At 32.3% G+C, this 6,263-nt stretch overlaps 1 non-coding gene across 1 annotated transcript; it reads left to right on the forward strand.

Annotated features, from left to right (window-relative positions):
- Positions 1-1,007: 1,007 nt before the first annotated feature.
- Positions 1,008-1,080, forward strand: TRNAT-AGU (transfer RNA threonine (anticodon AGU)). The gene has a single exon. It is a non-coding gene; the product is annotated as a tRNA-Thr (tRNA).
- Positions 1,081-6,263: the final 5,183 nt, after the last annotated feature.

The following is a 6,263-nucleotide window of genomic DNA, read 5'->3' on the forward strand; positions in this document are numbered from 1 at the left end:
CTAAGTCTGTTATTGTTATCATAACCTTTTCCATAAAACTAATCTCTCTCTCTCTCTCTCTCTCTCTCTCCTCTCTCTCTCTCTCTCTCTCTCTCTCTCTCTCTCTCTCTCTCTCTCTCAATGTTTCACGTTTCGAATTTTCTTTTGGCTCCTTATTTCTGTTGCTACTTTCATGATGACTGACTTTGATTGCTATTAATTTTCTCGAAATGATTTACTGTACTTGAGCTTCCTTCAAGTGGAATACACGCAAGTGAAAAGTGAGGCAAGGGGGTTAAGAACATTCCCGAATTCTTAATGAATCAAAGGCAAGGAATATCAATTGGGTAAACCACTTTGTATTTTATGCCAAAAAATCATTATCCGGTAAGAAAAACCACGGAACAGTGTTATTTATTTTGAACACCTTCATATATATATATATATATATATATATATATATATATATATATATATATATGTATATGTATATATATATATATATATATATATATATATATATATATATGTATATTATATATATATATATATATATATATATATATATATATATATATGTATATGTATATATATATATATATATTGTTTCGATTTTATCATGTGAAAACGTTGATGCAGCGCAAAAATTAAGTTAGCCTGTCATTTTCCGAATAGATATCATCAGACCGAAACATCTGATTATAGATAATCAACCCTCTTGGCATATCGATAGGAAGATAGAACATTGGCAAGTAACATGAATTCCTAATATTTCGTAAATCGTTAAAAATAAATTCATATTAATCATATTTTATAACAAGATAATATCATGTTTGTTTTAGGGAAATTGATGAGATAAGTATTAAGAAAGTTTTACCACTGAAAATTTAGATATCACAGTGACTCGCGTATTCTGGCGACTTTGGGAAAAAGGTGGGGTTCTTAATCAGAATACACTAGTCTCTTCTAAAATTTGATGATAAAGGATGGTCACTTTGAAATTACACTGGTGGGATCAAAGAAAATGTGCCTTCATAGCTCAGTGGCTAGAGCGCTGGTCTAGTAAACCAGAGGCCGGGAGTTCGATCCTCCCTGAAGGCAGGTGGTGTATTTTGATGATCGCAATAGGCAGGTGTTGTTTACTTTTGGTGATCGCAATGTAAGTCAAGCTATAATTGTTAAATATAGTAAGCCCATCCATTACACCTCCATTTTTAACATGTACTTCATAGTGCAACTGTGGGGGTTTCCTCCTCCCACTGGCAATACATGGAGGCCAATTCCCAACGCCAGGCCCAATTCATAAGTTTAAATTCAAAGTTCCATCATGTAACATGTTTATGGTTTGCACCTTTGTTGTTTGTCCTCTTGCCCCCATGAAAGGCCCACGACTGTACAATAGCGTTATGTGCAATGCATATTAGATGTACAGTCAAATTCAACATTCCTCCAACACATACTGAACACTACTTTTCCAGTATACACAGTGCATTAGGCTCAAAAGAGAGAGTAAGCGAACTTTTTGATATGACTGTACTTACCTCGGATTTGATAATTTCCATAGGCCATAGATAAGTGTAGCGGTTGAAAATTGTGGTTAGATGCTGATTCTATTTATGTAGTTATTATTATTATTATTATTATTATTATTATTAGCTAAGCTACAACACTACATGGAAAAGTAAGATGCTATAACCCCAGTGAGGAAAGAAAATAAGCAAATAGATAAATGATTTAAGAAGTAATGAACAATTAAAATAAAATATTTTAAAAATATTAACACCATTAAAACATATATTTCATATATAAACTATAAAAGGACTTATTTCAACCTGTTCAACATAACATTTGTTGCAAGTTTGAACTTTTGAAGTTCTACTGATTCAACTAACCGATTAGGAAGATCATTCCACAACTTGGTCACAGCTGGAATAAAACTTTTAGGGTACTGTGTAGTATTGAGCTTGATAATGGAGAAGGCCTGTCTACTAGAATTAACTGCATGCATAGTATTACGAATAGGATGTAATTTTAAGATCTGAATGTAAAGGATCGTCAACATTATAAAAAAATCTTTTGCAACATGCGTAATGAACTATTTGAACGACGGTGGCAGAGATTAATATCAAGCTCAGGAATAAGAAATTTAAGAGACCGTAAGTTCCTATCCAACAAATTAAGATGAGAATCGGCAGCTGAAGACCAAACAGGAGAACAATACTCGCAACAAGGTAGAATGAAAGAATTATTTTTCAGAATAGATTGATCACCGAAAATCTTAAAAGACTTTCTTAATTAGCCAATTTTTTGTGCAATTGAAGAAGACTCAGACCTGTGTTTCTCAAAAGTAAATTCGCTGTCGAGAATCACACCTAAAATTTTAAGTCATACAAAAAAAAAAAAGCATTATCGACGTTGAGGAGCCAATGTCCTTGACCTACTTAGTCATACTTGGAGGTTTGTTAAGATTCAACTTCATGCTCCATAATTTGCACCATGCACTAGTTTTAGCTCGATCTCTATTAAGGGATTCAGCAACCACAGATCTACATTAAGGAGATGGAATTGATGCAAAGAGAGTAGCAGCATCTGCATATGCAACAAGCTTGTTTTCAAGGCCGAACCACTTGTCATGTGTATATAGTATGAAAAGTAATGGGCCAAGAATGCCAGATATCACATGCCTATACTTACTATGGTGTCCATCAACAACAACTTTGCGATCTATTACTTAAAAATTAATTTATGATGCTGAGAAACGACCCACTCTCCCACTCAATAGCTGTTTCTTTACTGGACTGCTTTTAGAATTTCGTGGGAGATATTTAAAGTAGTTTCCCAAATAACAAGATATAATTTTGCTTTGTATATTTCCACTTAAGATATGATAGAAAACGTAAAATTATTGATGTTTCTTTCCAGAATGTAAAATCAGCTGATTTATAAGACATTTGATCAATACTGTTGCATTTTGTAATACGTTTCTATCACGTTCATTTGAGTCAAGAAGTTAAGTTTGAACGATAAGCTGCATAGTGTATTTGTAAAGCATATAAGTGTGAGGTATGTGTAGTTAGTGTCAAAAAGACGTGGTTATGCAAGGTTTTAAAATGAATTAAGGAAAGGTATTAATTATATTAACTTTTATTGATAACTCAGTTGTGTTATTTATGCATTACATAAGACACGCAGTGGGTTCAAGATTATTTATTAATTGAAATTATGATGCAAACAATTTCTGGAAGAAGTTCAAGTAATAATGCTCATATTTATGCGTGATATGTAATGCAAGTAAATATTTTTAGCACTTGTCATTTAATTTTAATTCGCGCACTGTACAATTATTTTAGTCAAAATTATTAAATACGATAATAAAAAGAATTCTGTTCGCTATAGTTCAGTGTGTAATAAACGCAAACGATATAGAATATTGTTCTCAATATAATTGGTAACTTCTATACATATATGAGTAAAAGGTGTTCTATAAAGCCTTTAGCTTTGAATGCACTTGATTTTTTCTCAAATGGCCGTGACCTATTTCTTCCAAAAATAAGTTTGGCATTTGGCATTGGTAATACGAAACCTTGGCTAATTTTAAATAGATACACCGACAGTATAAAAATGCATACTCAATTGCTGATATTGGTCTTGTTTTCAAACCTTGGACTGTAGCGATGGTAGTAGTAGAAATCAGAATAGTCTTTGCAACGGCCCACTAGTTTTACCTTCCCTCTTCTTTTCCATCGTTATCCCTACATTAAGGGGTAGGTTGCTTGATGCGCCCACTCCAATCCCTTCTATCAAAGGCATCCTCTTCCACCAAACTACTTCTCTCCATATCCAGCTCTTCTAGGAGAAGGACAATGCAAAATCAAACCATTGTTCTATAGTTTTGGGTAGTGCCATAGCCTCTGTACTATGGTTTTCCAACGTCTTATTTTTATTTTTCCTTGTTTCTTTTGCTAACTGGGCTACCTTCCCAGTTGAAGCCCCTGTGCTTATAGCATCCTGGCGTTTCCAACTAGGGTTGTAGCTTAGCAAGTAATAATAATAATAATAATAATAATAATAATAATAATAATAATAATAATAATTAGATATTACTCATGATTTTATATATTTGTATTACAGTCGTTTATATAACATTTAATTCTTCAATAACATGAAAGTTATTGTGTAATAGTCTATCTATTTCTTTTTAAGAACCTTTGAACATTGTCAATGGTAATGATAAGGAATAATGGTTATGCTCCACATTTTTGTGGGATTGAAGTCAATTTTACCTTTTTGGGTATTCAATAATTCATAGTATACTTAGATCATGTATATTTTAATGAACAGTGAAAGCTATTATTTGCTACGTCACTTCGAACCGAGAAGTAATTTTTTAACTATTTTCATGCTGTTTTTATTTTGTGACTAAAATGCGATATCTATCTATTCTCCCGTCTTTTGCAAAATCTACCCCAGATGTTATCAGATGTAGTTAATCATCCAATTTCCTTTTCCACGATTTTCTTGGCCGCCTTACAGGTCTATTTCATTCTAAGAACACCGTGTAGTATTGTGAACAAACCAAAAAAGTCGCTGAGAGATATGTTTGTCACGAGACAAATTAATTTTCAAGGACACATGTTTTGTATATGTGATGGTAATAGAAAAGAAGTAGATGTGGATGTTACAGGACGGAGACCATTAGGGATGCTCAGAAAGTCTTCTTAATAGCTTAGTGGAAGACTTGAAACAGATAGAAATACAGGCACAAAGTGTTTGATGGAAGAAAGGCTCGGGGCTTGGTCAAAGCTTATGACACTAGTTTAACCCTTAAAGGGCTTCTGCAACCTTGCCTTTTTTTTTAAATGCTATTTAAAAGACAAATTTGGTAAAATATTTCATATTTTAAAAAGTAACACTTCATTTTTTCTGCGATTCTAAATGCAGAGACATCATTGTAGAGTCAATAAAGTAGTGCAGCATAGAAATGTACTTTTTCTGTAGTAGATTATAGGGTAAGATATAAATTATGACTGCTGTTGACACAATATTAAAATCATGATCTGATCATCCCAAAAGCCTCGTATTCAGCGAACTAGAATTTCTTAATCTTTCCCAAAGAAATCCATACACGTCAAAAGTAATCAATTACTTTCTTTTCTTCACCAAATAAACGACATTAAAGGCACTGACAAAAAGACTGGTAAACAGTATTAAATTCTCTATTGTTCCCACTTAGTACTAACAAGTTTTTCGACTGAGCAAATATGAAAATAATGTTAAATTATTATAGCTCCTCCCTCTGAACTAATTCCTTGTGCTAATCCAGTATTTAGCAACCAGAAGATTGTACTGCCTTATGTTGAATATAGGGTATACTTATTAAGTACACAATGCAGGAATCAGAAAATCTACAGAAGGATTTTGAATATTTTAGTGTATGAAGTCGAATTTTGGTAAATATAGTTATTCATATTTACTTTGTTTTAAAGTGCATATTTACGAATCAGATTATCGGAATTTATTAACAGACGGAAGCTATGTATTGACGGATTTCACTACTTGAGATTCCAGTTTAGGGTTTTTGTAACAAACAGCAAATTTACACGTGAAAAATAATTTCCATTCCTCAGGTATGAGGAGTGGTGTCGCATTATATGTTTAAAAGCCGCTCTTGTATGCTTTTGTGTTTTATTTTTACACCACGCTTAAAACTATTTTCAAGATTTTTTAATTAGGTATTTTTTTTTTTGTGAATTATTTGTTTCGCCCTTTTTTCATATGTCTTTCATCACCTGTTCTAAAATGTGATAGCATTCTGTGTAAGGGTGGCACACTGCTTTTCAAAGCAATGTATCTTGTAGTCACCCAACAGTTTGGCTCTTAATAGAGGCACTGAGAAGGAAAGAAAGTTTACAAAAGACTAAACGAGAAATTAGAAAGAAGAATTAAAAGCGTAATCCAATATAGAGAAGATTTAGAAATTACTGCTTATCTGAGACACCTTGCTTTATTATATTTTCAATCAATTTTTTTTTTTTAGAATTAATCATCTTTCTCCTTGGATTTTTTCTTTTATTTTAAACTTTTTATTTTTTCCATTTTTATTCTTAGAAACCTTGTACACAAAATAAAAATATATTCCTTATCTATGCTTATCCTAGACATTTTTTATGAAAAGAATCTAGAATTTGTTATTTTTCTCCCTAAATTTGTTTTCATGTCGAATGTCATAAATTTCACTTCATGCAAGTTGTCGCTCAAAATGACATTGCTCAATTGTTTTAAAT

Source organism: Palaemon carinicauda, chromosome 37 (assembly GCF_036898095.1).
Source record: "Palaemon carinicauda isolate YSFRI2023 chromosome 37, ASM3689809v2, whole genome shotgun sequence".
Lineage (NCBI taxonomy): Eukaryota > Metazoa > Arthropoda > Malacostraca > Decapoda > Palaemonidae > Palaemon > Palaemon carinicauda.